Below are 21,769 nucleotides of genomic sequence, written 5' to 3'. Positions count from 1 at the left end.
TTCCTGAGATATACTTTTTTTGAAAGAAAATTTTTATAAATTATTTACGAAAAAATCAGCAGTTATTTTATTTAATTTATTTTGGGAAATCAGGGATTGGGATATCTCAGGAATCATTGGACGTATAGATGCCTTTTAGTACTCAAATGAAAGATAGTTTAAGCTGCTATGAAGGTTGTGACCTTTATCTTCGTAGGAATAATAGTTTTCATGATATTTGCCAAAAATTAATTCACAAAATGTTGATTTCTAGTTGTTCAGACAAAATTTGTGGTTTATGAAACATTATATTTCAGGAACTTTAAGACCTACAGATGTCTGTCAGCACTCAAATTAAAGCTACTTTTATAAACTATAAAGTAGTTTGCGACGTTTATCTTTGTAGGAGTACTATTTTTCTTGATATTTACCAAAATAAATTAACAAAAGTTTGGTTTATGAAAAACTATTTCTCAGGAACAATTAGACGTAGAGATGTCAACCAACACTCAAATTAAGGCTAGTGTAAAAAAAAGTAGTATGTGAGGTCTATCTTCGCTGGGGTAGTAGTCTTTATAATTTTGCATATGAAATTTTGTCTGAACAACTAGAAATCGATTAATTTTAGCAAATGGTGAACACTACAACTCCTACGAAGATAACTATATAAAAAAAAAGCTTCATAGTACATTACATTGCCTTTGATTTGAGTTCAATGTCCCAAAATAAATTCACTAACAACAGATTTTTCAGTACATTTTTATGAAATGTTGCTTCCTAAAAAAGTATATCCCGAAACTATTGAACGTAAATAGATTTATCAGAGCTCATACTTTGACAAATTTACTCTCTAATTCAAATTATATCCTATTAGATGTTGGTAAATTTAAAAATACGGAGTTCCGAATGAAAAATTTATTTATATTTACCTTTTGAAACAGCCATTTTTGCTGGTAGCATAAACTGGTAGACTCTCATTTCTTTATTGGCAATGCAATAAAGATTCAAAAAAGAGCAATCAATGTTTTCATTAGATAATGCAGATTTTTTTGCACGGGATCTCGGACTATAACGCTTTCATGACGTCTCTGGTACCAGGCGATACTGGTTACTTTCTAAGACAGAATTACTTTAGCTTTCTAACAATTAGTTGAATTAGTTTAGTTTTTCAATTAGTTTTTAAGCAGAAGTAACCACGCTTCAATTGAACTTAACTGACTTTGAGGAAGATTTCACGGGTTTATAATTTCATTTTTAAATATATCACTATGTAGAAAGAAAAAAATTGCTAAGGAACATCTGTATAAATGTACAGCTCTAAATTATGAGTTTTTGAAGTTGATATTTTTCTTTTCTTTTATTATGATTATGAAATTCCCAGCCATTATTTTTTGAAGAATAAAGGGCATAGGAAAGCTGCAGTCTGGACAATAACGATTTTGTCTAAAAGAGAAGGTGTTATTTTCAAAATAGAAACTTTTTCATGAGTGTTTACGACTTGGAAATAGAAATAGTTGAAAATCAACAAACAATACAATAGGAATAATTGAAAGAATCCCAGAACTACTGAAGTAATATCAGCACCAATCTTTTGTATGTTTGAAAAAGAAAATCGTGGTTGGTTACATTTAGGTGAATGAAGATGTTTTTCAAGTTTTTTTTATCACCTATCACTTAATATCTTAGATGGGGGTGGGTTTGGGTTTATTTTAAATCCCTTAAGCAGCAAAAATGCGCTAGTTCAGAATCTTGATTCAATTAACCTGAAACCCAGGGGAGCTTCATGTATCCTATCGTCCCTGGCACTGAAATATCAATAGGCCTATGGTCCCACAACATATCACCCAAGGTCCCAAAATATCATACGGCTTAAGGTCTCACAACATATCACCCAAGGTCCCAAAATATCATATGGCCTAAGGTCCCACAACATATCACCCAAGGTCCCAAAATATCATATGGCCTAAGGTCTCACAACATATCGCCAAGTGTCCCGAAATATTGAATGGCCTAGGGACCCACAACATATCAACTACACCAACAAGGCCTAGATATACTACTAAGTGGGTGGATGAGGGCAGAGATGTTTTTTTTTTTTAATTCATCATAAATATTTTTATGTTTTTAGAAAAAAATAACAAAGAAAAAATATTGAGCAATATAGTTTATATATAAATTTTAAAATCATAAAAAGTAATTTTTAAAATAATAAGAAAAAGTTTATAATTATTAAAAAAATTATTAGTTTTTTGTCATCACTAGTTTTTACTAGGACCATAACCAGTAGATCTTGCCTGTATCTGATAACAGTAATGTCAGCGCTATAGCATAGTTTGTAAATATAGCATGTTTGTCAATTCTGTATTCAATAAAACAGCGATTGTGAATCTAACTATATTACAAAAATGTTATCTCGTATAATTTATAGGATAATGTGTAACTGATACTCTCTTTGGCTTCAATCGTCTAGCATATGAACATGACCAGTAATTTATCATATGGATATATACATATATATTTTATTTTATCCCATTTTGCTAGAGCCAAAAAAATATCAGCTAACATTCAAGTGTGTAGCATCATATTAGAACCATAATACAAACAGTATTAATGGGAAAAATTACTTTACTACTACTACTTTATTACTAATTATCTTGTAAATTGTAAAATTTGAATGCAAAAATATACATTTCAGTGATCTTAATTTTGAAAACGTTAAGTTTTGATTAAAGCATATTGTAGACATTAAGTTTAGAAATTCATAAAATATGACAATTTATTTTCAGAACTTGCTACACAATGTTCATTCCACCTGCAGTAAAATACAAAAATTCCTTACCCAACACCTAAAATTAAAAATCATAAGAATTACAAAAGTCACAATTTCTGAGATAAAAAATTAGATTTATTATCAAGAAGCTGTTTAAAGCATTCATAAATAACAAACAAGCAAGTTTGTTCAGGAACAAACTTGAAGTTGTTGGAGGGTCCATATCATATTTGAATGGTACAAAGGATAAAGAAGAACACAGACCCATCTCAGAAAATATTATCGTAGTAGATAAGTACATAAAATAGTTTTACTTCAGATAATATATGGATATATGTATATATAAAATTATGAACACATAAATATCTACCTCTAAATTGGAAGTAACCTAATACCAAGTCCCTAACCATTTGGAATTTCGGGCCAATTATGTTTAATGCTAGGAAGTATAATTGTTTTTTATGGAATAAATAATTTCATTATTAGAAACAAGACTATACCAATTAGAGTGATCGTTAGTTTTATCTCAATTTGTTCACGCCAAAATGTTTTATTTTACATGAAATAGTAATGCTACTATATCCAAATATTATTCCTTTTCAATTTACGCAGCATTGAACTCATTTTTAATGTTTTTGTAGGTTGAAATTTGATAATATAGTGCCAATTATAGATATTAATAGATAAAACACATAAATTATAAAAGTCTGTTTTTGTCAAATAGCAGAAGGTATGGTAATTTGGAGAAGGTTTAGCATTAAAAATTGTCCTCATTCATTATGAACCAAAAGAGGAAGAAATTTTCTTCCTTCTTGTGGAACATTTACAGCTTAAAACTTCTGCAAGGTTTAGAACTCTTCACAAAAAAATAGACATTCACTACACAGAAAAAATGATTGAAAATTATACTAACACATAAGTTATAAAACAATAAAAGTTTCCCATTATTAACATTAGTTGAGATCATGAAAAACTAGAGAAAAGGGAATTTGTGGCATTGTACAGGGTGGTAACAGGTCATGACTATCAGCGAAAGCATCTCTATAGAATGGGAGTGATGGACAAACCCATATGCCCTTTTGGCTGTCAATGAGAAATGACAGTTGATCATCTCCTGATGTTTCACCTTCAGAGGAAAAACGTTCTATTGCAATGAAAAAAGTGGAATGTGAAGGTTCATGAGTAATATTTATATCTATCTTATAGAATTTCATTTTATAATGACCCTTATAATATTATTCTTGTTTCTAGTAGTTTCAATTCTGTCAACAGTTATTAATAATCATAATAAGCTGTATCCATTATAGGTAAGTATATATACAGCAACAAATGACATATCATAAAATGGATGGAGTTTAGAGTTACAGATGAAAGTTGTAAGTTGAGCAGATCAATTATTTCTTTTAACCATTTAATATAACCAATAAATATTTTTGAAAGTAACAGGTCCTTGGCTGTTGATGGATCATTATTTTGTTCTAATGAAATTAAAGAAAATAATCATTAATTGGAATAAATATTTTTATATACTAAGTAACCTTGGCACACAACAATTTCTTCTACTTGTAATATCATCATCATTGAAAAAATTACGATGAAACTTTTTAAAAATACTTCTATTTTATGTTTGACATTAGAAAAACCGTATTACCTATTAATATAAACAATTATTTTAGTCCTCCGTTTATTCACCATCCCATTCATCAGTGATACAACACAATATTTATGTTTTAAGATTAAACAAAAAATTGTATAGTAATTTTCTACTAAACATGCTAATACCATTCATCATTAAGAACAGCCATGATATTAAAAATCATGTCAAAAGCAGTATTACAGATAGTGGGTATTATAAAAAACAACTTAATTAACATATATGTACATTATAAGAGTAATAAATAATAATTAAAAATATATAAATAAATTTCAAAAATTTGTCATGTTTCGGTAGTTATGGATAAGGAAGTTTATATCGGATTAAACTGATGAAAATAAAATTTAAAAAATAGGGAACTCATGAATCCTTTGTGTAATAGCTTATGGTTCTCAAACATGGTCTCTGACTAGAAGAACAAACATGAGAATTCAGGAGTGGTAACCAATCTTTTTTCTTTTTCTACGAGTACGAAGGGGTGACATAGTTTAAATGAAGGATAAACAATAGAATTAGTGACAAGGATGATCTGACCTTAATGAAGAAAATTAAACCATCATCATTTGGACACATAGCACGTAGCCAAAGGAAATATCATCATTTAAGATCAATAAGAGAATCCTAATGCGTTATAAAAGGAACAAGGGAAGAATGTTAAGGGAATAGATAACAGCTGTATCCCCAGATAGTTGTTTACAGTGGTCTATTTCTCCTACAATATAATAAAAAAAATAATGTGTAAATAAAGGATATCAATGTAGTATATTTTGAATTGGATAATATGATATCTTAGAAGGGCAGATTTATATCAGCAGTGGAAGATGATCCAGCAGTTAGGTGGAATGTTGAAAAATTGTGAAATCACTGTGAATAAAGAGTTATAACATACTAAAATAATTTAACCATTTAAATTGTTAAATTCCATTATTTTAGTTATACTACTACAACCTAAATCTAAACATCAAAGCTATCACAGATCAAATTTATGATGTTAATCAAACAGTTCAAAAATGATCTACTTTTTCAGGTCCTCAAACAAAGATTAGTAAATAAATGATTTTTTTTTTTATTTTGCACTGACAATGTAAATCCAATGACTTATTAACCTGCTATTTATTCCTCCAAAAAAAATCCCCTATCAATGTATCCGACTGAAACACAAAATAAGACAAATTTCGTTCTATTGGAACATTTTCATATACAGCTAAACTCATATTTCAAAATATATATCAAATATTGAGTAGATATTGCATATTTTTATTACATCAGGTTTATAGTATTTATTGTACATGCAATTATATACAATATTCATGTAAAGACATTCCACAATTTAAAAAAGTCAAATATTTGACACTTGCCTTGGGAGCCTGAGTACTTCATAATCCCCTAACTGGTATTCTTTCAAGGTCCCCCTACATCATCCAGCCATCGTTAGCGTAGAGACTCCATGGTAATAATGAATACCACTTCATTAAACATCAAAATCAAATATTAAACACATCTAACATGAAATTGGAATGAATCGAGAAGGCTACTAGAAGTGCTATCCAAAGAGGTCATCAAAGTTTCTTGCAATAATTGAAAAAATTTTAAAATTCTGAAATTGTCAAGTAGTAACTCAAGATTCAAGAAAGTTCCAGTCCAACAACTGGTGGTCTCATGAGCACGATCTGTATCAGGTTTAAAGGTGGGTCAGGTTGGTCATTCGAAATCATCTTTATTACGGAATCAAATGAATTAGTTTATCCAAAACTCAGATTTGTTGGGCTTTTGCATATATTATTTTCAAGTGGAACTGTTGACATAACCTTCCAAATATTTTACTTGAATTTGGCAGAATACGGCAAATCTGAGCCTGGGTGCAAGCGGTGGTTACTCACCGGGGTTTCGCAAAATAATTATGAAATGGGTCATTCCACGTCTGCTAAACACAGTTTTGAGCCTTGCCATCTCAGATTTTCTTCAAATTTGCATGTATGGATTTCATCATTTAGCTGCTTATACCGAAATCATACGAAAATTTTCCTATTGATACCAAAGGGCTCCTACAAAAGAAGAAATTGACGATCTTGACGCGTTAGGGAATATGTATGTGACGCAAAATCTTCCTATTTAGGATCATAAGAGCAGGGTGGAGCTAGGGAGGGATCTGTAAGGATGAAAGGACAATTCATACCATCAAACTAATCTATCAACCTTTAAGTTTACATGTAATTAATATTTGAAACAATATAAGACAATAAAATCGCTCTGCACCAAAAAGGTACCTAATACAGTAGACTTATTTTCCCTCAGTAGATTTTTTTTTCAGGTTCACTACGTGAATTAAGGAGATGCCCCGGGCTTTAAATTAAAAAGTGGTGTAAGCTATTTACTAAGATTACACGTTTCGATTTTTTAGGTCTTCATGAGAACTGTTTAAAGGGTTGTAGATAGGATACATTAGGTCTTCATGAGAATTGTTTAAAGGGTTGTAGATAGGATACATTGAAGGAAAAAAGTGATCTCAATTCGGAGTTCGAAACGTTACGAAATCATAGTAAATAGTTTTACTAGCTGTTTTTCATAGTTGCAACCCGGAACATCTCTTCTTTTTTTTTCAATATTCTTAAAACTTGAAAACATTACCCATAAATATTTCGTATAGCTGAAAAAGTATTTCACATAAGCTTTGAGCTATCGGGACGATTCCCCCAGGCTTTAGACATCAAAGTACAAGATTTTCTATGATTAACTTGTCCTTTTTTTGTTACAATGCACTTTATATCGTCTTAATACTTTATCTTATGTGAGAATTAGAGGTAAATAGCATACATTAAATCTTGAGTATAAATCAATATCTGATGGTATTCATGAAAAAAGAAGAGTGTCAATCTATCTCCACTCTCTAACTCCTTCTTCATTTCCATTATTCCCTTTCTCCGTTCTTCAAATCCTTTGTCAAACTTGAAATGTTTCTTCAGGTTTGGCTGACTCTGACTAAACGATAGAGGATGGAACAATATTTTTCCAATAGTTACATCAAACAATTCTAACGCTTTTTTCAGGGTTTCAAATTTACAAAAAAGTCACATGACAAGAACTCACTTCGGGCACTTGTTGCCACAGCAACATAAGAAACTCTTTAAATAAATAAAAATATTAATATCAATTCATATATATATTTGTTTTTAAAAGAATAAACGACTTAGGGATAATAGCCTGTATAATAAATTTTTAACTCGGATATACAAATTTAAGGTATGCTAATGTGATAATAATGTTACTATCAACGCATAAATTGAGGGTGAAAAAGATGTATGTTTAAAGGTTTCTCCTTCATAATAGGCAAAGGGCCGAAGCGTTGGAGCGGAAAATATAAAATTGCGATAAAGGATCCTAACAGTTTTTTAACTTATACATGAGACGATTGACCGTATTTTAATGAAAAGATGGTCAGAGATTATTTAAAGGAGATAGTTTGTGTATATTACCATTTATTTTTTAATATTCTTTTCATATTGCACAATCCTGTTTTCTTTAATCTGATCATTCTCATTTCTATCTTTTGCCTATACCACATTCTTCCTTCTTTATTACATTTTTATGTTATCTGTAATCATAATTTACCTATTACTTTTACCATTTAATATCAGTTACAACGTCTCCTCATTTAATTAATGGACAATCCTACAATCTGTTCACTTTCTATACTCTATATTCTGTTTCTATACTCGTGGGAGTATTTTAACATACTTTACATGTACTTAATATTTTTTTCATCTTACATTGAATCTACCATCTTCGTATCTTTCTATTTTTTTAGATTTAAGCCTATAATTTTATTTATTTATTTTAAATCTATCTTCTGTAGCCGAACAAAAAGAGAGCTCCTTATTGAGCTCATTATTAAGGAGATACGTAAATTAATCTTCAGGACGCAGTTTATTTTCGTGAATATTGCCAATTTAACACAATATCCAATACATTCTTACACATCATCAATGAACTCTTTTAGTTTGAACTTTGAAAGTAGCACACATTCCTTCTTTGCAGAACAACTCGTAGAAAATTCATCACCGTATATTTAGTATTAAGGTAGATCATGGCAATTACTCACTATTCTTTTTCATGACGAGGAATAATATTTAGGGAGGTACTCTTAGTCAATAAATGACGGGAGATCGACAACAATTTCACCATTCTCTGTACCATTGCATCTTTGATGATCTGTAGCTATCAGCTCCCTTAATATCTGGAAGATTACTTGAAAAAACACTAAATTAACTTCTTATCCAAAATAAACGACGGAGGATTAAAGTTCAACATCAGTGTAATTGATTGATAATTGACATTTTGATTTTCCTAGCATGTTTCAAATTTTATAGAATAATTAAAACCTGAAAGAAAGGATGTATATCGCAGCAAAAGCAATTGTCATCAGAGAGAAAGTTTTGAAAGTGGTTATATTGTTTTAATATTTATTGTAAAATTACACAAGAGGACAAGTCCAAAAAAAACACAGTAAAGTCCATCAAGAATCAGGCCCTGATTTACATAGGAGTGAGCTTTTGTCTGAATGCTAGCTTTTGAGGGGCGGAAGTATTTAAGGTGATAAAAAATTGAGAGAGCAACAAGCTTTAGTAGAAAATAAGTTTTTTGACGGATAGTAATGATTTAGTTTTAAAAATACATGATAAATTCTACAGTTTAAATCATAAAAGATAAACGGGTAAAATTTCCGAGCAACAGTATACAGTGTACGATAACTCATGTTTTATAAACAGCTACAATATTCATTTCTTCAATGAGACAAAAGAAGAGCAGCCTATGGACTTTAAAAAGCATAGGAATTAGTTGCATGCTTAGGTTACAAACTGATAAGATATGTGGTGATAAAGGGCTAGTAGAATCACTAACAATAATGTTGCGTGTTCTAGTATTCCATAATACTTCTATATTTTCAAAATAAAGCCTAACACAGTATGCCATGGCAAGTCGTGTGACCACCGGTTTTCCAAATGTTAAGGACTCTCATGCAGTATTTTAAGTTTCGCACATAGTTTCTACAGGCTGCACAACAATTAAAGCAATATAAATTTTATTTATAACTATAACTGTAAGCTTTGTGTGAATACTGCTTAAGTGATATTTAAGAGTATTGCATGGCTAATGTTTATGGCAGTAATAATCACCTGGTCCTAATAGTTTTATACCTGAGCCGGGAAATGCCAGATATGTTTTGGTTCTCTTGATAAGAACAAGCAGGTTGGGACAGAGTCCGGGAAAAATATTTTTTATTTTTTTTTTTTAATAATTTATTTATTGATATTTACATCTATACTGAAATATATACAACCAGTAAATTTGCTGTTAGTTTAAAATAGCTTGATGCAAACATGAGGAGAATCTACCCATTGACAGAACTCCAATAACATTTCTAGAGGAGAAGATCTGGAGGCTATCTTCTCGTCAGACGCCAAGGAGGATTATAAGATAATGAAGGAAAAGGTTAGGAACAGGTGAGTTCGGGTGATTGGGAAGGAAATCGACAACGTATGAAACATTGAGGTCCTGATGCCTTGCTTTGTGACAACGTAGGGAGAACTAAGGAATTTGGACTGTAAAGATTGGATACGAGAGGAATTCGATAGTTCAGTGGAGCCCCAATGTTCAACTCCGTATGTCCAGATAGGTCTTATTACAGTCATGAAGTTCAGTCTTCTATAGTAGATTGGAAGTCAAGTTAAAGTAATGATCGAGCAGTTTCTTCTCTTGTATGAGGATTCCAAGTCAGACGTTTGTCCAGATGTAGTCCTAAATAAGGGATCTGTTCGACAGAAATAAGTGGGGTATTATTAAAGGATACTGTTGAGCAGGAAGTCATGCGTTTACGAAGAGTACACAGTAAATGTGATTTGCTGGTTATAATTTTATGATGCCCAAAAACGTTGCCGAGAAATTTTACTTTAGTTAACAAAAAAAAAATTATCCATTGAAATGTAAGCCATGCTCCTTCAGCAAATATATAGAGTACATAACCGTCCTGGTAACATACCTCTCACAAGATAAGAAACATGATTTTACAACTCTCAATCTTTCAATGTTATTATCACTTTTTCATTTCAGTGTTAATATTGTAAATTCGGAAATAAATTTGTAAAAGGAAAACGATATTTGTTTTGTTATTACATTGTTGACCCCGACTATGGCTGAGTTCAACGAGGGTATTTCATTTCAAACAGAAAAGGACGCATCGTCACGAGAGGTGTCTTGTTTATTTATTAAAATTCCAGCATTTTATCCTTCCACCACAATCCTTTTTAGAAGCCTGATCCCAAAATTTGTTTATTCAATTAGAGGCCCACCAGTTCAGAAGGTAGAAAAATTACACGTGAAAAAGTATTTTATACGGTGTTAAGTTCTGTTTATTTATAAATTAAGTCACAAATATCTGTCATTGTTATCCACCTACTAGTAATTTATACATGACTTTAAAATAAATAATCAAGGCGTTCCGTAGTAAAATATGGTAACTGACAAAATGAAAACATATGGGAAGTCGATTGTTAAGTTTCTAGGATAAAATTTAGTACTTAGCTCAATAAAAATCACAAAATTATATTACCCAATTATTATAGGTGTATCGAAAACTATCGTGTAAACGTGTTTTACGGCGACAGTAGCTTCACTACCGCTACATGCACAGTCAACTATCACGCAAGACTTAGTGCGACAATGCTTCAAAGACAGTACGATATTGTCATGACAGACCATGTGAGTGCGAAACATCTACATCAAATACCATGTTCACCTTAGCACACATTTTTATTCTACGGAATATACCAAAACATTTACAAAGACATCAGATATCGCCAAAAACTGATATATTTTCACAAAAAAAATTTCAGATACCTGATATTAGAGGCATCCTTCTTAGCTCTTATATCAGATCTAATCTCTGGCTCAAAATAAAGTAACCTATAGATTTTTTAAAACTTAGAGGTTACAGCGCCTTTTCAATCACCCAACAGGCTATTCTTTGACCTAGTAGCGATAACCTTACTCAATTACCTATAATAGCAGATAAAATATTGTTAAGCACCTTTATATTGTTCCAGCCACTGAACCCAATCCGATCCCGAATGAATCGGAGACTCTTAAGTAGCTTGTTGCAGAACTATTGATAGAAAATAAATGACTTAGAACATTTTATGGTGTCAAGAGGTTCTCATATGGGTTCCACCTGATAAACATCAAGTCGCCAAACAGGAATTCAACATTATCCTACAAAATGGGTTGCGTAGACCCTCTTAAAGCCTCTGGGCTAGCCCACTACATCTTACAAAGACAAAGTATGGAAATTAGAGACTGCAGGAATCTGAATCAAATCACTGTCTCTGACAGCTATCCTTTCTGGCCTATTGGACGCACATATTAAACGGGGCCAACACATTTTGGCTCACCGGCTTCGCAAACTTTTAACGGTCCATGGACAAGAGAGTTTAGACTTTGTCTTTCGTCAATATATCTAATGTCCTCTAGCTTCACCAAACGAGAAATATTTGAAAATTTTATTTGAGCCATTGACGACTATGGCCTACAGGTTAATGTTTTCAAAAGTTCTTTTGAAATAAAGACCTTCAATTTTCTTGGATAAGAAATTAACTTAGCTGAAATAAAATTTCTTCCAACCAAAATAAAAGCCATTGAAGAATACCTGAAGAGTAAATTAGCTACCAATCTACGACTGTTTTGGGGAAAGGTTAGTTTTTCCAGAGTTATTCCTGTAAAATTTTCTAGTCAACAAAAACATTTAACGAAAATGTTAAATGGTCACAAAAAGAATAATTCTAAACGAACATTGCGGGCGAATACGAAATATTTATTCGAAAAGGTACATTAAAACGAGCACTGAGTATTGCAACTTTGCTCACGTATCCAGTTTCTGGGGTTGGCAGTTTTTGAATATAAATAACATGGGTGCTGCATTAAATTAAAAAATGGAGGGAATCAAGTAACCCCCCCCAGTTTCTTTTAAAGGCCACTTACACGATGAAAAAAGTCTATTAAAATTGGTCACTAAAGTAAAATGATGAATGAATGCATGGAAAAGTTAACTCAACTATTATATTCGTTTCTCACCATTGATGTGATAAGTAAAGTCAATAAAGTGGCCAAGAAGCAGATGTGGTAGGCCTCTTATCCAACCCACGCCCAACTCTCACGATGGCAACGTTTCTTCGAATTGGACAGGAGAGAGCTGTAAAAATACTCTGACGGAATATAAAAGTCTCAAATTTTACATTAACTAACCTACTAATGATGGAACAGATAGTCCAAACTCAGCGTGAAAATGAAAACTCAGGTCGTGGGCATTAAAAAATTTAAAAATCGCAGTGTTTGATGTCCAAATGAATTAGAATTATAAAGACGTAAATAGTTCACTAAATATATTCATACAAAACACTGTTCCTATTCAAGAAACGTATGTAAATGTTAAAAGACGGTGTTATAAGAAGTTTAATACCACTTATTTTACGATTATAAATTAATTAAAAGAGTCATTTTAGTTATAAACACGGGAAAAGACAAACAAGCCAAGCAAACTGGAACAAGGTTTCGTTCCAGACTGACGGGATTAAGCGCAACTATTTATATTTTTCAACTGCAACTTCATTATGGAAGAAATAACGGTCCTAAGAACAGATGGAAGGACGTTATCATTGCAAGATGGTTGGCTGTCAAGTTTTGTCATCGATGTACACGTAAAACAAAGAAAGTAATTTAGTACACGTATCACTTTGAATGATCCTTGATTCCAAGATGTACATCGAAAGTGACCAAGGTAAATGAGCCTTCATAAGGATGAAAACATTGTATTATGTAATATTGTGATAATTATGGTATAGTAAATATATAATTGATTATTGTTATGCCCAGTGCTATTGGTCATTTTTGCCATCCCCAAGACAAACCAATGGAATGGCTCTTTAATATATCTTAATCCTCTGTATCGAACCTTTATGACTTTTTAATGAAATTTAAAAGGGACGCCCAATCTAAAGAGGAAGCCTCATTTCTTGTGATTCTATTAGAGCCTAGAAGCCTATATCTTAGTGATGCATACCAGCCACAATCAGCTACGTAACGTAAGACAGTCTTCGGGACCTGTCCGCATAAGCATCAGGTTTCATCATGAACTACTCTACATATGTCTTTTAAGTCTACAATGACCTATAAGAACTCCTATTAACAATCGGAGTTAGTTTCTGATTAGGCTTAGCAGCCACTTAGTTTTAGAAGTAGAGGGTTTAGTTATTAAAATCTTAGACTCTCTCAGCCCTATACATTCCCTCCACTCCTTGCATCCTATCTTCCATGTTCAGTCAAGAACTACTTTCCTCTGATGCCTTTTAGCGATGCCTAGGAATGATTCTGGCCCTATAGGAGGGGTTCAGCCCCGTTTCTAGAAATCTGATCAGCTTTCTCATTACCTGTGATTCCCTTATGTCCTGGAAACCACATTAACTTATGCTTCTTTAAGCACACTAATGATTCAAGGCTTGTTTGCACTCTCTTACCAATGTAGAGGTGACCCTAGGTTACTCGAAGGCTTGAAGGGCAGAGAGACTATCTGAAAAGATGGTGATGCCTGCCCTTTCACAGTTGGTGATTTTAGGGAATGAAGCTGCCGACAAGATGGCAAACACTTCTGCCTGAAAGACAGTCGAGTATTTGCCTAGTGGGAAGTTTCGTTCTATGCCTAATTCTTCTATATAAAGCCCAATCCCCGTTAGTCCTGTCGAATCCTTTCTCGATCCATCAGTGAAATAGAGCTGATAATCACCTGGGGTTTCCACTAAACCCTGTATCCAATCCTCTATCCTTGGGTGTAGGTAACTAATTTTGGTGTCCAGAGGGGGTGTTTTATCTAGTAGTGGTGAGCGTTATCAAGTATTGGTTATTCGCTTTCCACCACTTTAGCTATTGTCGCATGACCAGTAACTTCTCCCGTCTCTGTCCACTGTCTATTTTCTTTCATTCTTATTAATAATAATACTTTATTTATTCTGGGCCGAGTGCCTTTTGAATAATACAGAAAAATCGACAGATAAGGGCTGAGGAGCCTCAGAGATACTTAAACAAAAATACAAAAAAATATGTAAAAGATAAGTTACTTTCTCACTTTTATCAGTTGAACAATACAAAAAATGAATAAATAAAAAAGATAAAGCCCTTTGAAGGGCTCTCCATCACAGAATACTTCCCTAGAAGATCCTCGGCCTTATTATTGCTGTATAAATCCAGTGTATAACCTTTGGGTTGAAACCGCAGGTGATGCCAGGTCTTGCTTGCAAAAAGGCTGCACACATTTTTCTTTTAACTTCTGCCAAATGAATTAGTTTTGCGTCCAAACTAATTCCGAGGTATTAGACATTTTGCCTTAATTGGAGTAGATTGCCAAAGAAAGTCGGGGTTTGAAATGTACCCAATTTCCACTTTCAGGTAAATAGAATCAACTCTGTCTTATGTGTTTACTGAAAGCTTCATTTATCTGTACTACATTACATTCGACTTGCATTAGTTCCATGATGGTACTCATGAGCTTTCCTATAATGAGAATCACTCCATCGTCAGCAAATGCTTGTGCAAATATCCCAGCCTCCTCGATAGGCTATCCATAACTAGGCACCATAGCAACGGTGAGCTGCAACTCCCTGGCAGGGGGATCCAGTCATTGCCTGCGCCTGTAGCCTAGTACCGTCTTCCAAAACAACAATTATTCTATTATTTAGAACAAATCTGACCCAGCTGACTATCACGTTCGGGGGAGAAATATCTAATAAGGCTTTACAAACTGCATCAGGCCTTGTTTTGTCGAATGCTCTGTTAGACTAAAATTGAAAATACTCAAACTCAAAATCTCGAGGCTCTAAATACCTACGAATTATCCACATGTCAGAGCTTCGTCAATTAAAGATAGGAAACACATTATCACATACACGCAGGCAAAGTGAAACTTACCTCAAACAAAAAGTCTGAATTAACAAGAGGAAATACATTATTTGAAGACGTCCCAACACGCAATGGAAGAAAAGGAAGGCAATAAAACCACTACAACCGAGAAAGGTTATATTTAAAGTGCTCGTCAGAAGGTGATTAAAGATAAATATACCAAAAATATCCTGAAAGGCCACAAAGAAACAAATCTAGATACTTAAATAAGACAAACAACTAAAAAATATATGATTTCTATAATGTACTTTAAAAAATATATGATTTCTATAATGTACTTTATAAAATATATGATTTCTATAATGTACTTTAAAAAATACGAACATAGTAAAAACACTTACTTGGTTGAGATTAATAATCGAAATGGTTCAGCAACTTACCTATAACAGAAAAAAAGTTATACAATTGACCACTAGAAAAAAGAAAGTAAATAATATCTATTTCTTATTTTATCTTTTTAATTATAATAAAATTCCCACAGATATCTTAATTATAATATCACTGGTTCAAACAAAGTTATTAAAAGGTTATTATTTAAATGACAGGCTATTCTCTCTTTGTCAGAAATGTAACTTAGTCAATTCAACATATTTTTATACACTACTTCACTTATAATTCGCACTATCTAAAAAAAATTATATTTCTTTTTAAGATTTCTTCATTTGAAGGATGTAGTCAGCAGTTATTATAGGATTAAGTTGTTATAGGCCTTAGCTGCAAAACTATATAAAGTTAAATCAAACTTAGAAAAAAAAAAGTTTTAACCTCATTATTTATATTTTACTTATTTTATTAAGTGCTCAACTAAAGAAAATTTCTGGTTCCACACTTGGGCCAGCCAATAGTGTAAGTACGTTGTATCAACGTGTTAAGGCTGTCTACAGTCATCAACTTCAACTTGTCTCTTACTTTCGAAGATAACGTGAACTACCTCTTTGGAGTGATAGTTTAAATTAATAATATTGATTTTATTCATTATATTACTAGTATAGTATTTTTCAATGTCTAATAATTAATTTACAGTTTCATTAAAGTTTATAGAATGAAAAGTAATATTTTGTACAGGTTCCAGCAACTTCAAGTTGTTTATATAGTTGAGGGATGAGGTGACCTTTTTGTAAATTAGTGTAACAAAAATTTTTAACAATAAAAATATTATTTCACTTTCTACATTAACTATCTTTTTTAAGACAAATTGTTTATTACTATAAAACTTATTCAAACATTAAAATTCTGTTTTATAATAATCGTATACAATAACATGTACATGTGATTAAAAACAATCTAAACTAATTCAAAATAATTTAAAAATTAAAACAATAAATAATGTTCTACATTAAAATGATATTTTAATATTAATATGATAAAAAGTTTAGTTTTATATATATTTTTGTATTGGGATTTGGAACACACTGGCGTTAGGCGTCACTTTCAGTTTGCCAGTTCATCGTTGTAGGCAGCATTGGTAGCGTGGGTAAGCTCTATTCCAATTTAATGAGTGAAGTATTTAAGCATTATGAGTGAAGTATTTAAATCTTTATGGTTAATGTCTTGATTTGTAATTAATGTTGGTCTATTTTTTCATAGAATAAGAATAGTTAAATCGGTTTGTGAATCGTTAATACCATCCGCTTGTTGCCTCATATTTCTCAGACAAGCCATAGGTAAGCTATGTCCATTTTCTTAAACAAAAGCAATTAGCTTTATTATTATTGATCAATCTGATAATAAAAATATCAATTATATTACTTTTGGTTATTAAAATGAGTGAAAATTGTGCTCCCCATGATTTTAAGTTTCAAATTTTACTTAACTTACAGTCAATTCAGTTTAAAATACTTATTCAGTGCATTTAATTAATATATTAAAAACTTATTTTCCATTATCAAGATAAAAGAAGTTCAAAATATAAAAATTTTGAGTTTGGATGCTGAATACAATATGGCGTCTGGCGTCACTGAAAATTTGTCGGTTGATCGTCAACGGTTTTTGGAAGCGTTAGTAGGGCCTAGAACATTCCAATTGCATTATGGGTGAAGTATTTAAGTCTTAAAATTGATAAAATGATTTGTAATTAATATTAATCAATTTTTCATAGGAGATGAAAACGTTTCGTGAATCTTAAATACATCCTAAAGTTACCTGTTTAGAACTTCAGAAAAACCAATGGTAAGTCATATTTATTTTTTTAAACAAAAGCAATAAAATTAAAGTAAGAACAAATGGCATTATTTTTGGTTAGTGAAATAATAGAATATAACCCTTTTGTTTTTTACAGTTTAAATCTTACTTAACCTACAATTAATTCAGTTAATGTTTATATTTAAAGTAATTATGTATTTTTCTCAAAAGAAGGAAACCAGCGTGTCTAATTAGATGAAGATTTCAGGAAAAATGTTATGAGGTCAATGAACTATTTAAATATTTTTTATTGAATTTTTCATATTCTACATTCTAGACATTGAAACTAACTTCAAATGAGGGATGAAAATTAATTTTATTTTTCTTAATTTAAGTTTTTCTTAATTATTGTTATTTGCAGGTTAAATTCAGTAACAGACAGAGGTTATCAACTAGCAGTATGCATTAGTTTTTGGACGATACATTACACCACTAAGTATGCTGCATCCATCGAGAACTTCTTCAAGGTCAGAAATTATGTTTATGCATGCATTACCTAATGTTTATTACTAGTTTGAAGATAGATTAAAAATCGCTGATCCTAATATTTGACATAAACCCCTTTTTAACTATTCAGGAATTTTTTAAAATTTTTTAGTTACATCTTGTGCTACTCTCAATTAGTTATAACTTGTATTTAACGGGCGATTTGAGCGTTTATTAAAACAGAACAAGTTATATTCAAGTTCGTTCAAACATTAAGTTCAATAACAATAGAAAAACCTACTGATATGAGGATGACAGAGCTCTTATTGTTGGCCAAAAGTAAACAAATCAACTTGCCTCTTTCAATACAGAAAATTGTAGTTGTTTTGAAAAACAATGTTTTTCAAACTAAAACTAACAACTTCGGTGTTTTGTAATCAAAGTAAAAGTTTTTATTTACCTTTCAAAATGTCACATTAATAAAAGATGGTAGATGGAAGATAAAAGGTGGAATGAATGATTCACAGCTATTATTTATTTTTACCTCAAAATAAGACTCATCACCCAAATTCTTTCCTAGATTTATAAAAATTGGAAGTTTAACAACAACTTGCAGTAAGAACAGTGGAGTAAGAACTCTCACCGTTCAGAGGTTGTTAACTTTTTACTAATTGATTCATGAGCTAATAACTTCAGTTTGATTGGACTTATAAATTAATGTTTAGTTTAATTTAGTTGAATTGATATTGATTTTATTTTTGTTAAGAAATAATTGTTGACAAAGGTAATAAAATAGTCTTTCTCAATAATAAAAACATATCTTATTTAATTAATTGTTTTCTAGTTTAAACCTTGTGAATGTAATTACTTATGTTTAATGTTTTTTTGACATTTGTACTAGAACTGCCTGCTACTTATAGCTAAGTATAAAATTTACTTCTAAACCCTGAAAAAAAAACTATGAAATACTTATGGTAAAAATTTCTTTCACAGTTTTTTTTGGTGCACAACAGAATTTTATTAATGTATTATGTACATTATACAAACTTTTATTAAGGCTTTGAAGTAGCAGTAATCAATTATAAAATGTAACTGCTCCTGGCCCAATATGTTACTAAGTAACTGAAACTTGTTCCTAGTTATAAATATTCTGCTAGCCTATCTGACCTTATAATCTAGTCACTGGTTGTTAGCTATACATATATCTACATATCTCCAGGATACCCCTTTCACCTACCCCCACAACTCCAGATTTTTTTTTGCAAAAGAAATACTAAGAGGTTTTAAAATGTTATTAGTATTTAGTATTAAACTTTGCTTAAAATCAAATGTAGTTTTTAAACTTAGTCTCTAATTATTTTTATCATTTGTATAATGCATGTAGTATAACATTTTATTCTATAACAATTCACTTGATTTTTTACATCATATATGATTAAATTTTTACAATCAAAAGGAAATGTGTTTATAAAGGTTGGTCAACTTTTTTTTTCATTCCCTGTGTATAACATTGATAATGGATTTACAGATTTTTTTATTTCAATACTGGTTTTATTTATATTTAATAGAATATTCATATTTGAAACAACTATTGAATTTTTATTTTTGAAATAACTTTTTTTCTTTGTTTTTTAAATTAAGCTTATTTAATGCAAGATAATATTTTATTTAAGGTAATGCATTTAGAGATTGTTTTAATTTCAATACTGGCTTATTTTAAATTTAACAGATTTATTTTTGAATTTGCTTTGTTCTTTAAATTGAGCTTACTTAATGTAAGGTAATATTTTATTTCAGGTGATGCATTTAGAGATTGTTTTAATTTCAATGCTGGTTTTATTCATAATTAATAGAATATTCTGAATGTTTTTTGAAACAACTATTGAATTTTTATTTGTCAAATAACTTTTTTTCTTTGTTTTTTAAATTAAGCTTATTTAATGCAAGGTAATGCATTTAGAGATTGTTTTAGTTTCAATACTGGTTTTATTTACATTTAATAGAAGATTTACTTTTGAAATAACTATGATTTTTTTAATTAAGCTTATTTAATGTAAAGTAATTAAATTTTTTATTAAAGGTATGACATTTAGAAATTGTTTTCATTTCAATACTGGCTTTATTTATATTTAATAAAATATTCATTTTATTTTTAAACAACTATGAAATTTTTATTTTTGAAATAACTTTTTTTTTTATATAAGCTTATTTAACTGTTTAACCATTTAAAGCTTGATAATAGTTCTTAAAAAGTAAACAAACAATTTAAAGCATAGAATTCCAAAACCAGCCAAGTGCTTTTTCAAATCTTTACATTCTTTTAAATAACGTTTAGTTATTACACCATAGGTTTTGCACCTAATACATAACCTGTACCAACATGGTCCGAAACAATTATCAATTGTTTTCAATAAATTTCACAATAAACAGTACAGCATAGTTTTTATTGATGAATATAACGGATAACTGTTATGAAAGAATTTATAATTGAAATATTACTTGATAAAAATTATTGAACAACTTGAAATTAAAATTGGTCTTATAATAAATTTTAGTTTAATGTTTATTTTTTGAAAAAGAAACGTTTTTGTGTGAATTGGCCCTACAATGTATACTACGAGATAGTTTCCATTCTAGCGTTACGGTCATACAAGGCGAGGTGTGATAGATAATAGCATTCCTAGCTAGTAGCAGCAAAGCTACTGTCACATTATGATAGTTGCTGTCATGAAATTTACTGTCGCATTAGTTATAGCATGATAGGTAGCAGTACATTTTTTATGAAATGTTACTTTTTAAAAAGCTATAGCTTGGGAACTATTGAACGTAAATAGCTCTATTAGGGCTCATATTTTAGCATATTTGTTTATTACCTTAAATAATGTATTAGGTTTTCTAGTGTTGTTGGTAGTATAAAAGTTATTCAGCTCCGAATGAAGAATTTTGATGAAATATAACATAAATTCTTGTTAGTATGAAATGTCATATTTATTTATTGTTTATGAAAACCAGTTTTGTGGGCACGCTATTTCAAGGAACTTTATTTAATAAACAAGACCAAGTAAGAATTAGAACGATAGTGATATGTTATTATCAATTGACAAAAAATAATACTGAAAAAAAATCGATCTAAGGAAATATTTAAAGTTCTAAAAGGATTAAATATATATACATATGGACCAATATACTAAGCTGTAATTAAATTTTTAAATCAATAAAGCTCAATGATGATAAAGAGATACTGACAAGAATTGAATGATTCTAATTATTGCTCAATCCGAGAGGTTTTTAAATAATAATAAAGCACATCGCGAATCTAATGGTTAGATACTTATTTTAATAATTTATTTATTGTTATTTACAACTGTATAACATATATACCAGTGAATTTGCTGTAGGAGACATAGTGACATTTAAACTTGTAGAGAATTTACCTATTGATAGAACTCCAACATATTAAATAATTATTTAGATAATTATTAAATAATTAATTAAATTCTTAATAATACTGGACAAAAAATCGATCGAAGGAAACAATAAAGGTTCTTTAAAGATTACAAGGGTTATTCATAAATATTGTTCTGTATACGAAGCTATAATTAAATTTTTAAATTTTTTAAAGTAATAAACCTCAATGATGATAAAGAGAAACTGACAGGAATTGAATGATTCCAGTTATTGCTCAATCTGAGATGTTTTTTAATAATAATTAAGAACATCGCGAATCTAATAGTTGGATACTTATTTTAATCACTTATTTA

General features: G+C 30.5%; 1 protein-coding gene and 1 long non-coding RNA gene across 6 annotated transcripts in view; one reads left to right on the top strand and one right to left on the bottom strand.

Moving 5' to 3' along the window:
* The window catches only part of kug (kugelei), a 537,878-nt gene that overhangs the window by 125,631 nt on the left and 390,478 nt on the right, over positions 1 to 21,769 (bottom strand). The gene's annotated exons all lie outside the window — the stretch shown is intronic.
* Positions 16,989 to 21,769, top strand: part of LOC106678834 (uncharacterized) — a 22,895-nt gene continuing 18,114 nt past the window's right edge. Inside the window, exons 1-3 of the long non-coding RNA XR_001342840.3 lie at positions 16,989 to 17,065; positions 17,500 to 17,570; positions 17,944 to 18,049. This is a non-coding gene — a long non-coding RNA (uncharacterized lncRNA). The remainder of the gene's footprint in view (positions 17,066 to 17,499; positions 17,571 to 17,943; positions 18,050 to 21,769) is intronic.

The sequence above is a fragment of the Halyomorpha halys genome, unplaced genomic scaffold (genome assembly GCF_000696795.3).
Source record: "Halyomorpha halys isolate HHAL.00 unplaced genomic scaffold, Hhal_1.1 Scaffold163.1, whole genome shotgun sequence".
NCBI classification, from domain to species: domain Eukaryota; kingdom Metazoa; phylum Arthropoda; class Insecta; order Hemiptera; family Pentatomidae; genus Halyomorpha; species Halyomorpha halys.
Note: the sequence above shows the minus strand (reverse complement) of the source record. Positions and strands in the feature narration are given on the sequence as shown.